General features: G+C 37.8%; 1 protein-coding gene across 1 annotated transcript in view; it reads right to left on the bottom strand.

Annotated features, from left to right (window-relative positions):
* Window positions 1-25,794, bottom strand: part of ALB (albumin) — a 141,763-nt gene that overhangs the window by 75,305 nt on the left and 40,664 nt on the right. The window lies entirely within an intron of this gene.

Below are 25,794 nucleotides of genomic sequence, written 5' to 3'. Positions count from 1 at the left end.
GCTCCAATGGACACCCTTAAGAAAGTAAAAAGTCAACCCACAGAATGAGATAAAATTTTGTAAATCGTATATCTGAGTTGCACTAAAATATAAAAGGAACTATTACAACTTAATAGTAAGAAGATAAATAACCCAATTCTAAAAGAAGCAAAGGATCCAAATAGATGGTTCTCCAAAAAAGATATACAAATGGTCAATAAGCATAAGAAAAGCTACTCAATATCATTAGCCAATTGAATTCAGCTATTAGTTCTAATAGTTTTTTGGTGGAGACTTTAAGGTTTTCTACGTATAGTATCATGTCATCTTAATTTTTCAAATTCTTGATTGCAGCACTGGCAGTATCTACTTTGATGACCCAGTTCTGCAATATGGATTTGGGTGTAGTTCCTGGAAATTCAGATAAAATCTCTTTTTCAGCACTAGCAATGTATCTCTAAGTAAGCCATTAAAATCCTATAGGATAATTCCCTTTTTACATAGTGTGTATTCTGTTGCCTCAAACTGAACCCTGACTAATATACTACCTAATTTACCTTCAAAATCAAACCGGACAAGGACAATACAAGAATGGAAAATTGTATTAGGATGCCATTTATAAGTATAGATGCAAAATCCTAAATAGAAAATTAACAAATCAAATTCAGCACTGAAGAGCTAGAGCTAGAGGTTACCAAGTAGGGTTTATTCCAGGAATTCCAGAATGGTTCAAGCTCAGAAAACCAATTGGTGTGATTTACCACATTAATAGATTAAAAGAATAACATGACTATTTCCACTGAGGAAAAACTGCATTGAAAAAGTCAATATGCATTCATGATTTTTTTTTAAATAGCAAACAAACAGTAGAAGAAAATGGGCTTAACTGAAGGTCATTTAATAAAAACCTTCCATAAGCATCATACTTCATGAGCAAAAAACTAGAAATATTCTTTTTAGGGTCACAATACACAGATGCCCACTAAAGCCCCTGCTTTTCAATAATGTACCAGAGCTCTCAGATAATGAAATGAGAAAAGAAAAATAAATAAGAATTATAAAAATTGTGAAGAAAGGATTTCATCAATATTCTTCTTTACTCTCATTGTGCAGCAACAAGCCTATTACCCTTCAAAAATAGAATAAATCATCTCTGCAACATCCAACCACCTTTTTTCCTTCTTTGTCAAGTGGAATGAATTGTGGCCAGTTAACTCTTTCCACCTTCAGTTCAATTAAACTTTACTCTTCCCCCGGTATAACCATTTATTTTAGATATTAAGACCTCTAAACCATTAAAAATTAGTGTTCTGAAGACAGGATGCAAAAAATGTATAAGTAGGGCATTAGGTATCTTTTTGTGAACCATCACTTATAGTCATTGATTCTCAGAGCCATGCATTCTGGCTCTGAGAAAAACTGTACCATGTATTTTTTGCTGGTGTCAAGCACACAATACATTATGCAAAACAACATTCTGACCTCTCAAGATATTGCATTCCCACCTAGCACCATAAGTTAGGCTTCAGTAGTAATTTCTAACAACCTATAAGGCAGGTGGTAAGGAATAAACTGTAAACTATAAATCAATTCCTTGGAGGCAATGCTTTGTGGGATAAAATGACAGTAAATAAGATAGTCAGAAACTCCACGCAATCAGGGTGCTACCAAAATCATGGCAGAGAGAAATACAATCTATATCCTTTCTAGCTACCTGCTCTCCACCTACTCTACTCGTTTATGGTACTATTGCAGGAAGACCCTAAGTGGAGGGCTCTCGGGATTCCTACCTCCTGGTATTCATGCTGTTGTATAATCCTCTCCTCTTGAGTGTGGGCAGAGTCTGTGACTTGGCTCTAGCCAGTAGATTATGGCAAAGGTAATGGAATGGCACTCCTGTGACTACATTATATTATATGGCAAAAGATATCATTTTCATGATTACATCATGTTATAAAAATCTCTATCTTAACACACTGGAGCAATGGACTCTCCTTGCAGGTAGGACTGGCTACATAATTTGTGGGGTCCAGTGCAAAAGCAAAATGTGAGACCCCTTGTTTAAAAATTATTAAGGATTTCAAAACAGCTACAGAAGAGCATTAAACCAAGTGTGGGCCTTCTAAGCACAGGACCTTATGTGACAGCATAGAACACATGCCCAAAAAAGCCAGTTTTGTTTGTGGATTTGATGAAGTAAGTGGCCATGTTCATGAAGACTACATGCCAAGGAAATGTGGATAGCCTCCAGACAATAACCAGCAAAAAGCCAGGGCCTTCAGTCATACAGCCAACAACCTGAATAAGCTTAGAATTGGATTCTTCCCCAGTCAAGCCTCCAAATAAAAATGTAGTCTGGCCAACACCTTGATTGCTGCCTTGTGAGACGCTGAGTAAAGGACTCAGCTAAGCCATGTGTAAAATTCTGACCTATGGAAACTGTGAAATAATAACTATGTTGTTATAAGCCGCTAATTTTGTGATAATTTTTATGTGGCAATAAAAAACTAATGGATTTATCACATAAAACGTTGAGAATAAGTGCTGCTGTTGGCAAGTTAGGCATTCAGCAATGGTAACCAAATCAGCCTTCAGAAGTAAACATTGATGTTGCTACACCCACGCATAGCCTCTTTTCCTGAAGGATTGGGTCCATCAGAAGAGGTCTATCCATGTATTTTTCTTCTCAAACCTCCTTGTCTCTAAGATTCCTATCTTCCTCCTTCCAGGTCCATTAGCCAATGATGTTGAATGAGTATAGATTCGTTACCCAAGCCACACCTTCCATGAAGTCTGGAGATTTACCTGAAATACTCAACATTCCACCCATTAGGAGGAATTCCTTCTTAGGTTCCTTTAGTGTCAACTTTGAGTGGAGTTGTAAGGCAGTAGCAGTTTACTTCCACTTGGTGCCAGAAAATCATGTAGACTAATCTGTTAACCAGAGTCAAATATTTAGGTATTAAGAAACCCCCCACAAGAACTTAAATGAGATTGAGGGGAAAATGACAGTGTGGCAGATAGCTGGCTCAGAATGTGGGTTATCCGCTCGTGCAACTTACTTGTGTCTTGGATGTTCTCAGGCTTGGTTCCTTTTATGTCACTTCCATTTGATGATAGAACACTTCTGGACATGACCAACTGTTGGGTTACTTTGATTTGATAACACATGGTTCATAATGGGAAGCTCTGATCAAGTAGTCACTTTGTCTTATGATCAAGGATTTACTATTTACCTTTATGGTAATCATGCCCATTTGCCTCTATTGATTAAGTGCTTCCACTTAACTTTTGCTAACCTAGAATCTTTTCATCCTCACTGAAATGGAGGGTGTATATAAGATGCTGGCATTCCCCTGTCTAATGTATTTTTCTCAAGGATTTGGTAAAGAAATTGCCTTCTGGACCCACTTTAGGAATACAGTTAAGAGTGAGGAGAGTAAGATTCATGTAACAAATTTATCCAACACGTCTACCTCCCAAATCTTTAATTCTTTTTTCTTTTGTTCTTTATGGTATGTCAATTTATTTTAATATGAACTATAGTCTAGATTTAAGTCAACTAAAACAGAAAACAGTTAAAACCACTTCCAGACGTTTAAGCTAGTGAATTAGAAATCAAATTTCTGAATAGGGTACCCTTATAGGTAAATTGTTAAATCTTAAATTATATTCTTCCTTTTTATTGGTCTAGCATGCTCAGATTCCATTATCATATGTACTGGTCAGATTTCTTTTAGCTAATTTTCAGTCTATGCCCTAAGTTAAAAATTTGAGAATGTCATTTCTTTTTTTTTAAACTCTTTAGCATATTTAGAAACAACACTCCCTGCCCACTCCTGGTGCTCATCTATAACAGTCAGCATTTTTAGTTGGAAACTAAAAATAACCAAGTTCAACTGATTTAAGCAAAATAGGAAACTATTAAAAGGATTTACGGTAGCTCATAGAATCATTAGGAAGCCTAGACAATTAGAGACAGGGCTTTGCACCAAAAACAGTGCCCAAAATCACACCATACAACTGGTTTAATGAGAACCCCACTGTGATTTCACCAAACAACAGTTGTTGAAGCCTACATAGTAAACAGAGCTATCTTTGTATACTAAATGCCACCCAATAGCATGGGTGCCACTACTGCTATAAAATTTAATCTTGTGCAATGACCTACACAGTGATCCAGAGTTCCTCTCACCTGATTCATTAACTCCCAATTCCAAGTACCCGGGCAAGATCATGTGTCCACACCCTAGGTGCAAGGGAAGCTGAGATAGAAAGTATTTGACATTTTTAGTGTTTATAGTGGAAAGTAGGTTCTGCCTCCCACCATATTAACAAAATAGGAAGTTCCCAAAGCATAGGAGGGTATGAGTGCCAAATGTCAACTATGATTGAAATTACACATATTATATGTACTCTGTGATCCACAAATTCTGCCTCTAGAACTCCTAAAGAAATTCTCATGCACATACAAGACAGGAACAAGGATGTTTTCTGAAGCATTGTATGTAATAACAAAAAAGTGTGTGGGGGGACACAAATGCCATTGGTAGAGGATTAGATAAATAGGCTGTGATATGTTAAAAGATTATATCATTTTTTTAAAAATTCAGGTATTTTTGTAAAACTACCGTGTCAGATACAATACTAAGCACTATGGACAGAGACTGGGGTGGGATGGGGAGAGGTTTACAAATATGAATTTCAAAAGACTGCTTATGAGATGTTGCCAATGAAGTGAAAGTATAGACACATCAGTATATCACTGGTACATATGTAATGTATCAAAAGGATCAAATGGATCATGCTGTGATGATGCAGTTAGAAGAATCTGTCTGCATTAGTAGGAGAGGCATCACAGAGGAAGAAGATACATATATAAGTTAGGCCTTAAAATATGTACAAGAGTATATGATGTAAAGGAGGAGAGTTCCATTCCAGGCAGTACAAATTTTACTTGTAAAGTCACTAAAGTTTGTTTTTCTGAAAAGTGCTTTTAAAGTACTTGACATTGTTCAGGAGATCTAAATAGACATTTCTCCAAAGAAGACATACAGGTGGCCAAAAAGCACATGAAAAGATGCTAAATATTGCTAATTATTAGAGAAATGCAAATCAAAGCTACAATGAGGTATCACTTCACACCATTCAGAATGGCCATCATCAAAAAGTCTATTATTTAAATAAATGCTGGAGAGGGTGTGGAGAAAAGAGAACCCTCCTACACTGTTGGTAGGAATGTAAATTGGTATGAGCCATTATGGAAAACAGTATGGAGCTTCCTTTAAAAACTAAAAATAGAGCTAACATATGATCTAACAATCCCACTCTTAGGCATGTATCCAGACAAAACTCAATCCTAAAAGATACATGCACCCCAATGTTCATAGCAGTACTATTTACAGTAGCCAAGACATGGAAGCAACCTAAATGCCCATCAACAGATGAATGGATAAAGGTGATGTGGTATTTATATATATATAATGGAATATTACTCACCCATAAAAAAGAATGAAATAATGCCATTTGCAGCAACATGGATGGACCTAGAGATAATCATATTAAGGGAAGTAAGTCAGACAAAGAGAAATATCATACGATATCACTTATATGTGGAATCTAAAAAAATGATACAAATGAACTTATTTACAGAATAGGAACAGACTCACGGACATAGAAAGCAATCTTCTGGTTACCAAAGTGGAAGGGGGGGGTGTATATCTTAGGAGTATGGGATTAGCAGATACAAACTAATATATATAAAATAAATAGACAAGGTCCTACTGTCAAGCACAGGAAATTATATTCAATATCTTGTAATAAACTATAAGGGAAAGGATCTGAAAAAGAATAAAGATATATATAACCTCTCCCAGCTACTCACCAGCTTCACCCAGCTACTCTCCCACCTTGCCCAGCTACCCGCCTACATCACCAAGCAGCTACTCACCAGCTTCCCGAAGCTACTTGCCCACCAGCCCTAACTATTCTCCAACCAGTCCTAATTACACCCAGATGTCACCCAGCTATAGCCCAACATCCCCCAGTTACTCACCTACTAGTCCCAACTACACACTGAGGAGCCCCAACTACAGCCCAACCGCTCCAAGCTACTCTCCGACTTCACCCAGCTTCTCCCCGACCTCGCCAAGCTACTCCCCTTTGAGCCCACAATACACATTACAGTCTCCCATTTATACCCCAAGTTCACCCAGCTACAGCCCCAGCCCTCCCAGCTACAGCCCGACCTCTGGCAAAGTACACCCCAACCAGTCCTTCCTAAAGCCACAGCTCACCAGAGTACACCCGACCTCTCCCAAGTACTCTCCTACAAGCCCGAAATATTCGTCCACCTCCCCCAAGTACTCTCCTACCAGTCCCAGCTACTCGCCCACCACCCCAAAATACTCACCAACATCTCCTGCTTACTAGCCTCTCTGGTCTATACCCCAACCTCCCCCAAGTATTCACCCACCTACTCACCCACCTCCCCCAAGTACTCACCCACCAGCCCCACCTACTCTCCTGCTTCCCCCAAACGCTCGACCTACTTGCCCACCTCCCCTAGCTACTCGCCCACCAGCCCCCCTATAGCCTCACCAGCCCAGCCATCAGCCCAGATGACAATGATGAGGAGAACTGAGGGTGAGCAGTGGGCAGTGGCACCTGGCAAGGTGAAGGGCGGCTTCAGGGTGCTCTGCATTCCTCCCCTTCCCCACGGGGTGCAGGCCCCAGTCTGGCTCCTTTGTACATAGCTCCTTGTGACAGAGTTTCCTGTTGAAGTTCTGGTCCCATTTCTGCCAGGGCTTTTGTCTTGTTCTCCACTTGTACTGTCTCAGAACCCAGTCACCCGCTGTGGTGTTCTCCTACCTGCCCCACCTACACCAGACCTGTCCCCAAATCCAGGATCCTTCTTGCATGTGGCTTGATTCAGGGTAAAGGGTATTTTAACTTCTTAGGGGTAGTTCCTACTGTGGGTTGTTACATCTGATCCTCCTGAAGAGCAAAGCAAAAGCTACTCTTTTTATGATTTTATTTTTTGAAGTTTAAGTAAAGTTTACTAATTTTGACCAAAAAACCCCACACAAACACTATACATAACACTCCAATTTTTGTCCACTTAAATCTCTGCCATTTTATATTACACCATTGAAAATGTTTCCTACAAGTAAAGCAATTATAATTTGGCCAATCAAAGATAAATAATTCATTCATAGAAAACCAATCAATAATAAAATTGATACCAAAAAATTAAACAACCTATAAAAAAATGGATAAAGTCCTAGAAATATACAGTGTACCAAAACTGAGACATGAAGAAATGGAATATCTGAACAGACCAATTACTAGTAAGGAAATTGAATCAGTAATCAAAAGCCTCCCAACAAAGAAAAGTTCAGGACAAAATGGCTTCACTGGTGAAGTCTACCAAACATTTAAAGGAGAACTAATAGACTTCCCTGGTGGCACAGTGGTTAAGAATCTGCCTGCCGGGCTTCCCTGGTGGCGCAGTGGTTGAGAGTCCGCCTGCCGATGCAGGGGACACGGGTTCGTGCCCCGGTCTGGGAGGATCCCACATGCCGCGGAGCGGCTGGGCCCGTGAGCCATGGCCGCTGAGCCTGCGCGTCCGGAGCCTGTCCTCCGCAACGGGAGAGGCCACAACAGTGAGAGGCCCGCGTAACGCATAAAAAAAAAAAAAAAAAAAAAAAAAAAGAATCTGCCTGCCAATGCAGTAGACATGGGTTCGATCCCTGGCCCGGGAAGATCCCACATGCCGTGGAACAACTAATTCCGTGTGCCACAACTACTGAGCCTGCGCTCTAGAGCCCGTGAGCCACAACTACTGAAGCCTGCACGCCTAGAGCCTGAGCTCTGCCACAAGAGAAGCCACCGCAATGAGAAGCCCACGCAACACAACAAAGAGTAGCCCCCCCTTGCCGAAATTAAAGAAAGCCCACACGCAGCAATGAAGACCCAATGCAGCAAAAAATTAATAAATAAATTAATTTTTTTAAAAAAAGAAGAACTGGGCTTCCCTGGTGGGGCAGTGTTTGAGAGTCCGCCTGCCGATCCAGGGGACACGGGTTCGTGCCCCAGTCTGGGAAGATCCCACATGCCGCGGAGCGGCTGGGCCTGTGAGCCATGGCCGCTGAGCCTGCGCGTCCGGAGCCTGTGCTCCGCAACGGGAGAGGCCACAACAGTGAGAGGCCCGCATACTGAAAAAAAAAAAAAAAAAGAAGAACTAATACCAATTCTTCTCAAACTCTTTCAAAAAATAGAAGGTGAGGGGACACTTCCAAACTCATTTTATAAGGCCAGCATCACCCTGATATCAAAACCAGACAAGGATATTACAAGACAAGAAAATTGACCAATATCACTGATGAATATAGATGCAAAAATCATCAACAAAATATTAGCAAATTTAATTCAATAGAACAGTTAAAGGATCATACATCATGATCAAATGGCATTTTTTCCTGGGATTCAAGGATGGTTCAACATACACAAATCAATCAGTGTAATACATCACATTTATAAAATGAAGAATGAAAATCATAATGATCATCTCAATAGATGCTGAAAAAGTATTTGACAAAATTCAACATCCATTTATGATAAAAACTCTCAACAAAGTAGCTATAGAGGGAAGGTACCTCAAAATAATAAAGGCCATATATGACAAGCCACAGTTAACATCATATTCAACAGTGAAAAGCTGAAAGCTTTTCCTCTAAGATCAGGAAAAAGACAAGGATTCTCACTCTCACTACTCTTATTCAGCCTGGTACTGGGAGTCCTAGCCATAGCAGTTAGGCACAAAAAAGAAATAAAAGGGAACCAGGGAAAAAATAAAATTGTCTCTATTTGCAAATGACATGATAGTATATATAGAAAAGAATATATATATATATATATATATATATATATATATACATATATAAAGAACAAAGCTGAAGACATCATGCATCCTGCTTTCAAACTATATTACAAAACTAGAGTAATCCAAACAGTATGGTATTGGCATAAAAACAGACACGTGGAACAGAATAGAGAGCTCAGAAGTAAACCCATGCATATATGGTCATTTAACTTATGACAAAGAGAGCCAAGAATATACAAGGGGGAAAGGCTAATCTCATCAATAAATGTTGGGAAAACTGGACAGACTAATGCCAAAAAAAAAAAAAAAAGAACCTATATTTCTATCTTACACCATTCACAAAAATTAACTCAAAATGAATTAAAGATTTGAATTTAAAACCTGAAACCATAAAATTCCTAGACAAAAACATTTGGGGTAATTTCCTTGACAATGGTCTTGGTAATAATTTTTTAGATTTGACATCAAAAGGAAAGACAATGATAGCAAAAATAAACAAGTGGGATACATCAAACTGAAAAACTTCTGCACAGCAAAAGAAAACATCAACAATATAAAAAGACATCCTATGGAATGGGAGAAAATATTTGCAAATCACACATCTGATAAAGCGTTAATGTCCAAAATATATATAAAGTCACACAACTTAATAGCTTAAAACCAAACAATCCAATTTAAAAACAAGCAGAGGAACTGAGTAGATATTTTTCCAAAGAAGACATATAAATGGCCAACAGGAACATGAAAAGGTACTCAACATCACTAATTATCATAAAAGTACAAATCAAAGCCACAATGAAGTACCACCTCACACCTGTTAGAATGGCTATCATCAAAGAAATCAAGAGATGGACAGTATTGGTGATGATATGGAGAAAAGAGAACATTTGTACACTGTTTGTGGGAATGTAAATTGGTGCAGCCACTATGAAAAACAGTAGAGAAGCTCCATAAAAGATGAAAAATAGAACTACCATATGATCCAACAGTCCCACTTTTGGGTGTATATTGGAAAGAAATGAAAACAGAATATTGAAGTGATGCCTGCACTCCCATGTTCATTGTAGCATTACTCACAATAGCCAAAATATGGAAACAACCTAAGTGTCCATCAACAAATAAACGGATAAAGAAAATGTAATATATATAGAATATATGCATTGTTTATATATATAGATATATATAGATATACACACACAATGGAATACTATTCAGCCATGAGAAAGGAAATCTCTCCACTTGTGATAACATAGATAGAACTTAAAGGCCTTATACTAAGTGAAATAAGCTAGACAAAGACAGACAAATAACTGCATGGCATCACTCATGTGGATCATGTGGAATCTTTTTTTTAAAAAAAGTCAAATTCATAGAAACAGGAAGTAGAAAAGTGGTTGCCAGGAGCTGGGGGGTGGGGTAAGTGAGGAGAGGTTGGTAAAAAGGTACAGAATTTCAGCTATAAGATGAGTAAAGCCTGAGGATCTAATGTAAAACATGGTGACTATATAGTTGATAACACTGGATTGTATAAATGAAATTTGCTAAGGGAGTAGAACTGAAATATTCCAAAAAAAAAATTAAAAATAAATCTGTGTGGTGAGGGCTAGATTAATTAACTAAAAGGGGGGAAATCCTTTCACAATGTATATGTATATTAATTCATCACAATATACAATTTAGATATCTTACAATTTTATTTGTCAATTATACTTCAATAAAGCGAATTTTTAAAATGGTAATAAAGTTGAGTTACTTTTCCACCTTAAGCAATAAAAACTTTTGAAAATGTTGCCATCTAGTGGTGTCAAACAAAAAAATAATTAATAACTAGTAAATCGTTCAACCACGTTTCCTAGGAAAAGTTTCCTTAGCAGTTTTCAAATAAGCAAATGCTACTCTTGTGCCTCTGCTTTAAGAAGTACTCTGGACTTAGGCTATTGGACTTTAAAATTTGGCTTCATCATTTACCAGCTGAATGGTAAATGCCACAGGCGAGATGCTTAATTTCTCTGTAAAATGCACATAATAGTAGAACCTACCTCCCAGAATTAAGAAAAATTAATAAGAAAATCCATATAAACTTGTTTAGCACTGTGTTTGGCTCATAGTATGCACCCAGTAAGTAGTCATTATTATATTACTTGATGGGGAAAGAGTCGCAAACTATTTGGGTTGTCAGTGAGAATGAAGTTTGAGTGATACAGCACTTAAAACTATGGCACTTTATATTGTCAAATCTGTTTAGAGTATTATACTTCTTTCTTGAAGCAGTAGAAACATTGGTATATGGTTGCTATCTAGATGGCAGATGTTAATGACTGGTATTCTCTAATTTTAAAAGGTCCCTGGGGCTTCCCTGGTGGTTCAGTGGTTAAGAATCTGCCTGCCAATGCAGGGGACACGGGTTTGAGCCCTGGTCTGGAAAGATCCCACATGCCACGGAGCAGCTACGCTTGTGAACCACAACTACTGAGCCCACGTGCCACAACTACTGAAGACCACACGCATAGAGCCCATGCTCCACAACAAGAGAAGCCACTGCAGTGAGAAGCCTGTGCACCGCAATGAACAGTAGCCCCTGCTCGTCACAACTAGAGAAAGCCCGCGCAGCAACGAAGACCCAACGCAGCCAAAAATAAATAAATTAAATAAATAAATTTTTAAAAAAAGATAAAAAGGTCCCTGAATCTGACCATAATTGTGACTTACTGTCAAAATATTTATGAAGTATAATTTATCCCTGATTTGGTCTGTTGGCTATTTTTTTAAAAAATATAAATCTTTCTAGGAGAGCACAAATGGAAGTGGAAGAAAGGTAGCTTCACTAGTTGGTTAAAAAAATCGAGGCTCGGGCTTCCCTAGTGGCGCAGTGGTTGAGAGTCTGCCTGCCGATGCAGGGAACACGGGTTCGTGCCCCGGTCCGGGAAGATCCCACATGCCGCGTAGTGGCTGGGCCCGTGAGCCATGGCCGCTGAGCCGGCGCGTCCGGAGCCTGTGCTCCGCAATGGAAGAGGCCACAACAGTGAGAGGCCTGCGTACCGCAAAAAAAAAAAAAAAAAAAATCGAGGCTCATATAAGATGCAATCATCTCTAAAACTGCCTGTCATGAAGGTAAGGCTGATGGAACTGGTCCTCTCTTTATTATATCCTTTGAGCTATAGTATTGCAATGACTTATTTTATTCTTCAAGACAGTCCTTACAGCTTATTTTAACTTTATTTCACCTCTCCAGTGATGCATAGTGTGATTTTTAGAATATATTTGACTTAAATGTCCCCTGAGATCTCCAAGGATATGATGACAAAATAGTTAGATCACACCACAATTGAGAATTTACAGGTATGCAACCAACAATATTCATAGTATTAGTTAGTGGACTGGAGTCAATCTGAGAAGTAAAAATCATGCCACAAGACTCTGTCATGAACACTTCTTTCTCAATATTTTTATCAAAAACCTGATGAATAAAGCATGCTTTGTTTAAGTTGCAGAAAACTCTGGGTGGATAGATGTGGCAGGCAGCCTCTAAGGTGACCCCAATTATTCCTGCCTCCTGGTAGTCACACCTTTGTGGGATCCCCTGCCCTTGTGTGCAAACTGGTCCTAATAACTCACTTCTAATGAATATAATACAGCAAAAGTGATGGGAGTTGCTTCTGAAATTAGGTTACGAAGAGATTATGGCCTCCATTTTGCACGCTTTTTTCTTGCTCTCTCTTGCTAACTCACTGTGATAGAATCCAGCTGCCCTATGGAGAGGCCTCCCTGACAAGGAACTGAGAGAGACCTCTGGCCAACAGCCCTGGAGGAACTGAATTCTGCCAAAAACCACACGAGTGAGCTCAGAAACAGATATTCTCTTAGTTGAGGTTTCACATGTGACTGCACCCCAGACACCTTCATTACAGCCTATTAAGGGACTTCTAGTCAGAGGTAACCAGATAAGCCATGCCCTGGATTCTAGACCCACAGAAACTCTGAGATAATATTGTTTTGTATTTTAAGACATTAAATTGTGGGAATAATTTGTTACACAGCAATAGATAACCAATTCACTTGATCAGGGGTCAGCAAACTACAGCCTGTAGGCCAAATCTGGTCTGACGCCTGCCATTGTATGGCCCTTGGGCTAAGAATGGTCTTTACATTTAGAAGAGTTTGGTTTTTTGTTTGTTTGTTAATGAAGTAAAAAAATGATATGTAACAAAGACCCATGTCCCACAAAGCCTAAAATATTCACTAGGTTTTTCAGAAAAAGCTTGCCAACAGTAAATAATATGATCCATAGCAGAATCAAGATTCAAACTGATTACCTTAACTCACTAAAATAAAGAAGTGAAGGTAATGAGATAAAATTTAGCAGTCATTAATAAAAAGTTCTGCCCTTAAATTCAAAAACTCAATCTCAGAAATATAGGATTGTGATCATGTGAATAGAATTAGAATATTTTAGTGGATCCCAGTCTCACAAAAAGCAAAAATATGGTGTGGATACTTTAATATAATCCAAGATTGCATTAACATAAATATAAATCTAGTTCACAGAGAAATATAACCTCAAGACTACTCAACACATGTGGTGTATTTTAACATGGATCATTTTAAAATTGATTAGAGACAGTGGAGAAGGCATTTGTATTTATTTTGGTGGAAAAGCCTTTTAAATTTACTTTCTTAAATAATTGCAAGATTTTTTTTTAATCAACATGATAGGTGGAACTACTAGTATCCAAATTTATGTATTTTATCTGTATTAATCTCTCTCCATATTTTTTTTTATTTGAATCTTCCTTTGATGCCTATTTGTAGTTTATGTTGAATAACATGTTTATAATTTTCATGGGTGTCTTTCCCTTCCTCTTACATACCTGTGTTTGACTATGGAGGTGGGAGATGTTTGGTGTATTTAAGAGTATTATGTCCTATATATCTTTTATAACCTCTTAAAATTGGTCTATCACTGTCTATCTATGTTTTCATATCCTGTATACATCTGTGCCCACAAATGTATCCCAGAGCTTTGAGGTAAGAGTCACTGCAGAATAAAATGCATCTAGAAACAAACAAAAAGCAGATCATTCATTTAAAACTAACTCTAAATTCACATTTATACTCATCATGAATGAGAAACATAGAGACAAACCAAATATGTTTCAACTTACTTGAATTCAGTTTTGAAGACTGACTGGAGATATGACGTACCCAGAGACACAATTAACTCCACTCATTCTGTTTTTACAGTAAAATCTACTCTCTCCTGGTTTTTCTACCAGTGTAGTTTATTTTAACATCATAGTCCACGATTCCTTGTTTCCTGTTATTCCTGAGAAATTTCTCTGAACTGATAGGGAGTCACTGACTCAGATCCAATGGCTCCTTCAGCTTCCATACCAGCCAGTGGTAGGACAATCAAGGAGGACTGGGGATAAGAGCCTTTGACGCTGAACCCTGGAAAGCAGAATGTGGAGGCACTAAGAGAGTTCCTCTTTATTTTTTATTTTATTTTATTTTATTTTTAGCTGCTTTGGGTCTTTGTTGCTGCAAGCAGTCTTTTCTCTAGTTGCGGTGGGCGGGGGCTACTCTCTGTTGTGGTGTGCGGGCTTCTCATTGCGGTGGCTTCTCTTGTTGCGGTGGCTTCTCTTGTTGTGGAGCAGGGCTCTAGCCTCGTGGGCTTCAGTAGTTGTGGCTTGTGGGCTCTAGAGCACAGGCTCAGTAGTTGTGGTGCACGGGCTTAGTTGCTCTGCGGCATGTGGGATCTTCCCGGACAGGGCTCGAACCAGTGTCCCCTGCATTGGCGGGCGGATTCTTAACCACTGAGCTACCAGGGAAGCCTGAGGGTTCCTCTTGAGAAGAGTATTTCTCCCTCAGAATGAGTGAAAAGTGACTGCCATTTTCATATTCTAGAGGGAGGTGCAGACTTTCACTAAGCTGACTCAATGATGAAAAGACAGAGATTAAAAGAAAGAAAACACAGAAGAGAGAATTGTAGTGATAACACTTCTGCTTGTACTGAATCACTATTTGAATAAAATTTTACTTAAGTACTTAAGGTTAAAATTTAAATCTCAAACATATATTTGGGTAATGCTCATATTTGACTCTATTTTGTTCTACAAGTCCATAACTGGTAGCCCTCCACAATAAACTTCACTTAATATTTAACTCACAAATCATGATAATCTATAAAAACTTTTCACTGTTAAGGAGGTAGATGGAAATCATTGTGTTAAGCCTCTTAATAATGAGTGTCTCCATAAAAAATTTATTTCTTATAAATTTTAACTTGACTATGAGAAACTAGGAGATGCAAAAAAATTTATTTTAAGTTGTTTCAATAACTTGGGAAAAAGAAAGGGAAAATCAAGAATGAAGTAAACCAGCAAAATAACTTGCTTGTTAAAAAGGAAATTACAAGCATATATAACCAGACTTTCTATTTGTATATTAGTTACCAAGTAATTTACCAGAGATTATTCAAAGTCTTTAGTATGGTTTAGAAGGTGACTTTCAATGCGCAATATGCTTTCACTTGTCTGAGGATTAGAAAGTCACACGTCCAGAAAAGACTCTTTTTTGGTATGCGATATATAGTTATGTGGCTATTGCATCTTTATTTTGTTTTTTGTTTCTTTTAATATTTATTTATTTGCCTGCTCCAGGCCTTAGTTGCAGCACGTGGGATCTTCATGGCCCCATGCGGGATCTTTAGTTGCGGCATATGAGCTCTTAGTTGCGGCATGTGGGATCTAGTGGGAGTGTGGAGTCTTAATCCCTGGACCACCAGGGGAGTCCCTGCACCTTTATTTTGAATTACAATTTTCTCTGTTACCATGTATTGGCCTTAACAGATTCATAGGTCAATTAGAAATGAAAATGACTCTAAAATTAGTATTGTTTAATATACATTTTATCATTTATTATTAAATATGCTATTATTTGTATTACTAATATCATTATTATTATAACTTTTATATTTATATAATGCAGAAAATTTTCTCCTGATTTTTATTAAGTAAACAAAATGGCAGTATAAAAAAATGTATATTATTGGCATGTCCCTCTAACACAGTCACTGTTTCTTTTTCCTTGTTCCCTTATTATTGTGCCCATATTCATCTATATTTTAAATTGTTGCTTTTGTGATAGACAAAATGTTACGCTTTAACTTTTTATTTAAAATTATAGCAAAACAGCTTTTCTCCCTGCTGCATGGATTCATAATGATCTTCTTAATGTGGTGATGCTCAAAGATTTCATAAAATGAAATAGGGTGTCACTTGTGGAACTCCAGGTGATTAGTCATGTCCACAAGGTGCCACTTACCTTGGTAAATTCTTCACTATCCCCTCATTTTACAGACTGGGACACCCAATTTGTTCCCCGTCCCAGAATTGATTGAGTACGGGGCCTCATTCATTCTAACAAACATTAAAGAGACTGACATATGCTGAAGCTAGAATAGCCATTTATTAATTTACAATGAGAAGTAAAGATGCAAGCCTACCTTCCTGTGTTTGCTTTGACCTGCCTGTCACATTCTATCCGTCTAGGCAAACTCTATGAGATGTCTAATGATAGGGAGGTAGCCTGATTAGAACGGACTACAGACAGAAAAAGAATCCCTGAGTAATTTGAATGCCTGTCCCCATAACTGCTTTAAGTACTTCTAAGCAAGATAATGATGTCCTAATCAGTGCTGAATGGGCATGCTCCTGTTTTGTCTTCAAGACCTCTCCTTTTTTGTTGTTGTTTCCATTGCTGAACAACCTTATCCTCAGCTGGCACATTCTTTCATTAAATGTGCCAGTAAGTTCATTCAGGTTACAATTATATACTTTGGACTTGAAAGCCATTCTCCTTCTTCTGCCCTGATCTATTATGCTTTGATTTTACTGCCTACCTCTTGCAAACAAATTATTTTTCTTAAATATTGGTTATTGAGAAACACCTATTGTTCCCATATACCCCAAATATCCCTTATAAATGGCAACATAGTATTCCATTGAGTTCCTGCACCATAATTTATTTAAGCAATTCTCTATCAATGGCCATTTTGTATTTTTCCCTTCCCCACCCTATGAAATCATAATGCACATCCCTTTTTCTTCTTTGGCATTGTTCACAAGAATAAATTCCTATGAGAATTAGAGAATCAAAGGGAGAATACATTGCATACCTTTTTACATTTATTGCCTAATAACTTCACAAAATGGTTTGAGCAATTTGTACTGATACCAGCAAAATATAACAATTTCAAAATAATCTCACCATTTTTATTTCTCTGAAATTAAACATAGGAATAAAATTATAATATGTTGCTATTTCAAATCACATTTTAATTACTACTGAAACTGGTCATTTTTCATGTCTCATTATTAATCTTTTCTTGTTAACTGAGTCAAATTATACTTTTTGTTCTTTTTTTGAGAAGTTGGTATTTAGCTTATCACTTTGTATAAACAGTTTATATGACATATTGTTTCTGTCAATATAGAGCCTAATATTTTCCCAATTATTATTTTAATTTAAGATGTCCAGATATGCTTTTCTGTGTTTTATAAATCTCTTCAAATTGTGTTCAGCCCATTTAATGTATTTTGATATTTATTTTTTTAATAAAATCTTCCTCATTCACTTCCCTATTGTTTCAAAACACCTCATTTGTCATATGTTAAAATAAATGATTACATATAGCTAGTTTTGCTTTTCAACATTGCTTACAAGATTTATCAACTATCTTTAATAATGAATAAATCCCAGGAGCCTCACATTTCACCCTGCACTACATAGAGTTGCCCATGAAAGAAACAGCTCAATCGCAAATCAATGCCAAAAATCAAAACTTCTTCCTTTGTGAATTTTGATTGAGGCTCATATTAAAAACTCCTGTCTGTTTTCTTTATTCATTATGTTTTAATATTTATGACTTGTCTCTCACAATTGAAGCAGCATGGGCCTCAATTTCAGTTGTTCCAAAGAATTACTGCCTATCTTTTCGAAGTGCTCGCCACAAGACCTCTAAAGTGATTTACTTAGATTGGGTCTTCCTGGGTTTCTTTTTCTGACTACATATCATATCATAATATATTATTATATCACATTATAGTATATATTACATTTCCAGTCACTTAAATTCTTTTGCATTTTGTTTTGCAACTCAGTAGTCTAAGTGTGTCCTAATAGTTACACATATTGAAATAAGTTAAAGATAATATTCTTCAAAGTCTGGTAAATTCTCTCTGTTACTTACATCAGCTATAAAACTCTACAGATAGAAAAATGAAGGGAAGGAGGGAAGAAGAGAGGGAGCAAGAGAGAATGAGAATAGAATTTACAGTTATAGTCATATAATTTTTTACAGCATATAAATGGAAACATTCTTTTATTATTTGTAAATGACTGCAGTTTTCATTTCCAAGATGCAAGGCTCTCTACCATTCTTGATAATAAATACTCTGCTATGTTCTGATCACACTTAGACATTCTGTGATGTAAGGTATGACTATATATTTTCCAACCTTTGTATTCCCAAATTCTAAAAACAGGAATGTACAGATTTAGATATATACTGCCAAAGGCAACAAAGAGAGCCTTTCAACTATGCAAAGATAAGTCCTCTCCTGTTAGTCTAGTCATGTCTGCTTCACTAAAACTCTAATGTGTATCTCTAGATTGTCACAATGTACATCAGTAACATAGTACATGTATGGGGAAACAAAATAAAAATTTAGAACAGAAGACCCTGGATTAACAACTTTGAAATAATCAAGGCATTTTGGAGGGAGAATAACTAGAATTATAAGAGGGAAATATTGTTACAATTTCTCACTCTGTAATATGAGTAAAAATGAGTGGTGGGGTAATGGGGATGGGGTGGAGAAAAAGTGGAATGTTATGATACTTACACTATTCCTGGGTAAGCCCCATGACTATGTTTAAATGATCACTGGTATTCATCCAACGTAGTCAGATCACTTTGGAGGACAATGATATTTAAGTCTTTACCACCCTCAACAAACATACTTGAGGGTGGAATTTCACACTTAGAGATTAACAGCAAAGTTTTCTAGTTAAGACACTTGGTCCAATAGTTGGCTTTGTTTGCAACAAAAAGTATCATTTACTATGTGAACATGGAACGAACAGAAAGTATTAAAAGTTATAGATTGTCACAGTTGATTTTAATATTTTGGGTTTAACATGAACCCTAAAATCCTAAATGGAAAAAAAACTTTTTTTTAAAAAAAGGAATCTGTCAAAAAATATACATATATATGTATATAATATGAGCTTTGGTAAAGACATATAACTTAATTCTCAAAAAAATATGGTTTTCCCCTAAACATCCTATAGAAAGTAACTGATTTTTCAAAAATCTATTCATGTTTTTAAAATATAAAATCCTAATAGTCATGCCATAAAATTATCTGAAAAAGATACTTTCTGCTTCTTTAAATATATATGACCTTCGGTTAAAGAAAACAGAAAATTCAGCCTTTAGATCTTATGCACTATTGAATTTTTTCATTAATGCTTCATCATACCCCTTTCTACTTGTTCTAATTTCAAGTTGAAGGTTGAGGTAGAAGGCAGAGAGTAGAAGTTGCATAAACTGTTGCCAACTGAATCTCCTTTTTAAAGTGATTTCAACAGTAAGTCCTTATTCCCAACCACCTAAGATCTAAACTATATCTCAGGGTCCTAGAGCTTCCATAATCTGGACCTAACTTTCCTGCTTTATTCCCAATAATCCTGAGTATTCTTCTTCTTTTCTGGTTGGGCCTATTAAACTCATTCATTCAATAAATATTTGTTTAGTGTTTACCATGTAGTAGACACCAAACCACAATGTAGTGGTGGCACAGGCTCCAGAACCAGACAGATCAAGTTAAAACACAGGTTAAAATACCACTTACTGTGAGGTTTCTTACTGTGTGAGGTTCCTTAACCTCCATTTGCCTCTATTTCCTTATCTGTCAAAAAGGGGTAATATAGTATCATAATTTTATTGTAAAGATTAAAGGAAATAATACATATCAGGTGCACAGAACAGTTCCTGACACATAGTAAGCCCTCAAAAAACATTATTTGTTATTAGGTAGTGTATAGTGTTTAAGGAAAACAAAAATTAAAACAAAATTTTCTAAGTGTTATTCCCAGGGAAGTACAGGGTGTTGGGGGGGGGGCAAAAAAGGCAGCTGCATTGACAGGAAAGGTTTCCCAGGGAAGTGATATTGAAGTTGAGTCCTGAAATATAAGTTGGAGTCAGCTTGGTAACAGAAGAAAGCAGTAGTCTAAGCAAGAAGAACTATATGTGAAAAGGCCCAGGAATGCATTAACATGGTACTTTGGTGAAACTAAATGAAATTCAGTAGAGCTGAGGAATGAGAGATGAGGTCAGAGAAATGAGGGAGGATCCAGGTCACAGATTCTTTGAGTTTCAATTCCATACTGATAGTAATAAAAGGAATTTGGGGATTTTAAGAAGAAAGGCAATATGACCCTATTTGTGCATCAAAATAGGTAGCAGCAGAGTGGAGAATAAATTGGAGAGGAAAAGGAGAACAGGATAGTCTCTTGTGTCTTACTGTCATGACATGCTCTATCGTCTTTCATAGACCATATGAACACCATAGTCTTTGGAAAGCCTTTCTTCACTTCTTGAACTCTCACTGATCATTTTCTTCCTTCTAAACTCCAGTAGCACTTTTTTTTTACTGTGACAATGCACCTTTAATCCATAACCTAACTACAAGGCTATTATCTGATGGGAGGAAGGCAAAGGGGAGGATTAGTCATCTGTCTTTTCAAGCACAGCTCCAAGAAAGACTCACAAGCTCTTCAGGTCTTGCAGCTTGGATTCCTAGAAAGCAGATTCTGAGATTGAGTTTAGTGTACAGTGAGTACTCGTGGGACTAAGGAGTACCCATGGGGTTGAGAGCTGTGGAAGGGAGAAGAAGAAGCAGGAGAGGGGAGAGGGAGAAGCGAGTAAAGCTCCACCCAACCCCGTTGGAAGCTTTGGAGCTAGAATGGTCTTTCAGATGGCAAGGCCTTTATACTCAATCCACTATTGGATATAGGACTTCCCATGTGGGTCTCTGGAACTAAGGCAATCTCTGAAGGTGCTGAAACATGATGGTTATCTGTAGATAGCCCCTTCAGTAGCTGAGGCATCAGGCCTTCATTGAAGGGATACAGGTGGTGTACCACAATGTCACCACACTGGGATAAGATAGCCTGGACTGCTTAGCCAAGAAACTTGACCAAAAATCTTCACCAGACTTCCATACATAGTTGCCTAATTATACCTCCTTGAAGCTATGCCCTCCTTCCCAGAAGAAAGATGAGTTTTCAGTGTAGACAGACAAGTGGAGAGGAAGACTGTGGAAGAGAAGAAAAAGACAAAGAAGAAGTAGAACATTAGGGGGAACATGCCCAGGCATATATGTTAGCTAGGTATATGCTGTTAGAGGGCTATTATCATCAACTAACTAGAGACACACAATGCTGTGAATTCCTGGAGCACTTAAGACACTGAACTTCACTTGAGTGTAGCATTCCCACAGGTCATAGAATAGTTTTACCTGATGCTCTCATTCTTGAGGATATATATAAATATAAAATATTTGGCCTATTAAATGGTGCGCTTGAAACAGGGAGCAGATAATAACTGTGAATTTACAGTTGACTGCATGATCTATTTTGCATCTGTGGCTCAAATCCAAAAGAGTAAAGGGAATGTACTTCGCTCTTAGAAGATTTCTGCCCTTTAGAATTCCATAGATGAAATCTCTATGGCAATCTCTCAACCCTCTTTATTCCTTTCCTGGGGCCCTGGTACTCTTTAAAGAGAATAATGAGAAACCCCAATTCTGCCAGGATCTATTGCAACTCCAAAGCTGCGCCGGTATGAGGCTGTCCACCCCCAAGGCTTTAGACAAACTCAGAAGGAGCATGAAATCTAATCCACATTCAAGGGAGCATTATTAGGGAAATGGTCTTTTGTATACACTTGGAGGAATTTAAGTATTTGGTGATACTCTTTAGCCATTAGAATACTCTGGTGTTTTATTTTGTTTTGATTCTCCATGATCTAGATATGTCAAAAAATATGGCCTTATATGATTGCCTGGGTTTTGTGGCCCTAGGACCACAATACCATCTTCACCTCTGAGGAAACACCAGTAAATGTATCTCTGAGACCTTTGGGTTTGAATGTCTATGTTGGATTGTGTGAATTTAGTTAATGCTGAAAACTACATTACTCAAAATTCTTTTCTCTCTGTGTTACTAGGTTAAAGTTGACCAAAAGAGGAACTGCATGCGATTTAAAAGGCAAAAGTAAAGCTGAAGCCATCGCTGTCAGAAAGTCATTGTTGTCAGACATGGTAACAACAGACAGAATATTAGCAAGTCCCACTTTATCCTCCCCTGTATTTGGTTCATCCTCACAGCTGCTGGCCCTGCTGGCCAACAGTGACCCCAGGCTCTCCACCAGGTATTTGACTGTGGACCCACAGAGGCAGTAGGTACATGAAGGCAATAACTTCCCAAAGGCAGCAATTTCCATAGATCCCACCTCAAGTTTCCCCTTCACTGTTGCACTTTGGCAGCCTGAAGTACTTGGCTTCTTGCTTTTCCCTGCAAACTTCAACTTGTCTACCAGACAGATATTTAGAAGGTTCTGACTGGTGATGATTTCTCTGGGTCTCTGACTCCCCTCTTCCGAAATTTCATTTCCACAGCTCCTTTCACTTTTAATAAATCCCTTATTCCCCCAAATTTATAGCGATTCTATTATCCTGAAAGAACCCTGAATGATACCCTTTCTAGCCATGTAAGTTAGAGGAAAGAGCGATGTCAGTGATGTACAAATGGTAATTACCTTTCAAGGGTGGAAGATCCTCTTCACCTCAGTCTCAATCACACCCTACCATCCGTCTCCTCCTCTCATCATAAAGAGAGGCCTCCATCATCTCCATGGAGGAATCCCTGCCTTAAGGGTACCTCAGGCTGAGATGAACTCTGCCTGTTCTTAACTTTCTAGAGAAAGTTATCTGTGACAATAATTAATTACTCAACATATGAAACTGACTCCCTCACTGTAAACACTGTCTTTAAGGTGTGAATACACTTATTGAGAGGGCATAAAATTGCTCCATAACCTGAAGTTCTTAACAAAGAACAGCACAAATGAAAAGAGAGCTAAGCATATGTCAGGTGCTGTGTGTGATATTCTTCTGGGAAGTCAAACTTTATATCATGTATATATCAGGTACATATAAGGCAAAAGAAATCTATGAATTTATTGATGGACAAGGTTACTCATGTCTGAGACTCTTTGCTCAAAGGTCGACATGGCCCTAGAACCACAGCTAGAAGAGAAAGACTTTATCAGAGGGCAGCAAGAGGCAGACATTTGGGCCAAACAGCATCCGAGGGATCTCCAGAATGACTGGAAGCAGCCTTAAAGAATCAAGGTGTTGTTTTTACAAAAGTGAATCAAAGACAAATGTTGACCTGGCTAGATGCTGGGGTCCATTCAAGACCCCAAACATGACCCATAAGTATATATGGTAATCCTCTTTTCTGACAAAATGTTCTGATGCGTACCACTGCTTATAAGATTTGCATCTAGAATCAAAGCAGGCTCAAAATACCCTAGGAAAAATTACACCTGATCCTCAGAGCTCATTAAAAAACTGTTACCATGGTTCATCATAACCCTTCCCCTTCATATAGATTTTGTATAATTCTTAGTGCTTCCACCAAGATGGGGCACAAAGTATCCTTTACATTAATCACATTGTTCTTCAGAGCCTGTGGCCTTGCTAATTAAGGAGGTGTTCCAAATCCATAAACTACCTGACAATTTAGAGTGATACCATGTATTGCAATTATCATGTTTCTAGAGTGCAACGTCTGAATTCATCCCTCTCCTACTCATTATCCACAGATGAAGATGAAAAAGAATGATCCACCAGATGCAGAAAGAAAGAAAATTTCCATGGCTACATATCAAATAAGCAATATGACTAGGTCACTCATCTCATAACAGAGAAGTTGGCCTTTGACAGTTTTTATATCCTTTCTTCAACAAATATGGGTTTCATGCCCACTGCTTCCCTTTAGGCCTAGCATCACCATAACCTTTGCTGCAAGTCAATTCCTGGAAGAAATCCAAAATACCCAAATGAGTTATGGACATCTCCTGACACAAGAGAGATGGTTTTAATACCCACCATTACCCAGTCACTACAGCATGTGAATCTTCAGTTTCTACAGCCAGCATTGTCCAGACCTAACATGTGGGTTGGCAATTGCTATGTTTATGACAACCCTGGTCAAATCCTCTGGTCCACTTCCCACTGTCCATCTGCCTCAAAGAAATTCACCATGCCTTGCATTACAAGACAAATTGTACGGTCATCCAACCTCTATTTCACCATCATAACCATAACACTTTTCACCTCCTTTCTTCAGATCAGTCCTCACCTTTTACTCCAATTCCAAACTTTAGTAAAGAGCCCAATACAATAACCAGGACTTATCCAGAAAACTCCTCTGTATCCTTAGAAGCTTCTCTTGAGCTCTCACTTTATTCTCTTTCTTTAATTGAAATTTGTCCCCTGAAGATACCCCTTCCTCTAAGACCCTCTCTAGTACATGTTTGTTGGCAGGTATAAGAGAGAGTTCTTGTTTAATGGCTTCTATTTTCTTCGTAAAATAGGAGATGAGATCATCAAATAGATGATCTTCTAAAAGATCAAGGAACAATTGGAGGGGTCAGAGATTGGACCAATTCATCAGCAAGTCCTATTGGCTCTGACTTCAAAATCTATCTTAAATCCAACTCCTTCCAGTTACCTCCACCAGTAACATGGCAGCCTAAGCCAGTATTGTATCTTGCTGAACCTACCAAATCAGCATTCTGACCAGTCTTCCTATATCTTTTTGGTCTCCTCCACATAAGCAAGTAGGATGATCTTTTCAAAACACAAATCATCGCACTCTCTGGCTTAATACACTTCAATGGCAACCCATCTTTCTTTGGTTAAAGACAAATTCTTACCATAGCCCTCCTTTACTTCCTTGGATGTTACCTGCTTCTTAGACTCATCTGGCAAAATGTATTTCATAGCTTTCTGACACAATGGTAACAATAGCCTTCTTTCAACTACTTGAAGCCACACTACTTTTACCACAGGGACTAAGATTGGATGTACTTCATCCTTCCTTTACCTGGTTAATTCCTCTTTTCCCTTAAGATCTCAGATCAGCCATAATTTCTCAGGGAAGCACTTTTATACTCTCTTATAATGTACTTCATCCTCATAGCACTAAACATAGTTATAGCTTTCCATTAATTATAGTCATATTATTATATTTATATTTGTTTAAATGGGATAGTTGTATTATTATGTTATATCTAGCATTCATTTCCATTATTTAATTTTTGGGTTAATGTACGATGTCTTTCTCCCACTTAGCTTGTAAGCTTAATAACAATAGGGACCATGTCTGTTTTTGTTCACTATTGTATCCTCAAGCTCTAGCCTGCTGCCTAATACATATATGGTAGGTGCTCAATGACTATCTTTTAAATAAATGAAAGCTTAAATTGACAGTCTTGAACACTAAGGGAGGCAATACAAAGAGAAGACTCTGTGGCTCTTCTCATAACAGATGTGTGCCACCTATTACTCCTGTTACTACTTTCTAACCTACACAAGAACAAGCTTCCTGACCCATAAAATGGGGGTCTTCCACTTCCAGGTTTTCCACCCCTGCATTCCAAATTCATTTTCACTAATCCCTGTGCACATGTCCCTAGAACTTCACTCAGAACCCAATTCCTTTGCAACTTATCCCAACTGCCAGAGATAAGGAGCCAAAATACACAGTAGGGAATGATCTGGACTTTGCCATTA

Source organism: Phocoena sinus, chromosome 5 (genome assembly GCF_008692025.1).
Source record: "Phocoena sinus isolate mPhoSin1 chromosome 5, mPhoSin1.pri, whole genome shotgun sequence".
In the NCBI taxonomy this organism is placed as follows: Eukaryota; Metazoa; Chordata; class Mammalia; order Artiodactyla; family Phocoenidae; genus Phocoena; species Phocoena sinus.
The sequence above is the reverse complement of the archived record's forward strand: the minus strand, read 5'-3'. Positions and strand labels throughout refer to the sequence as shown.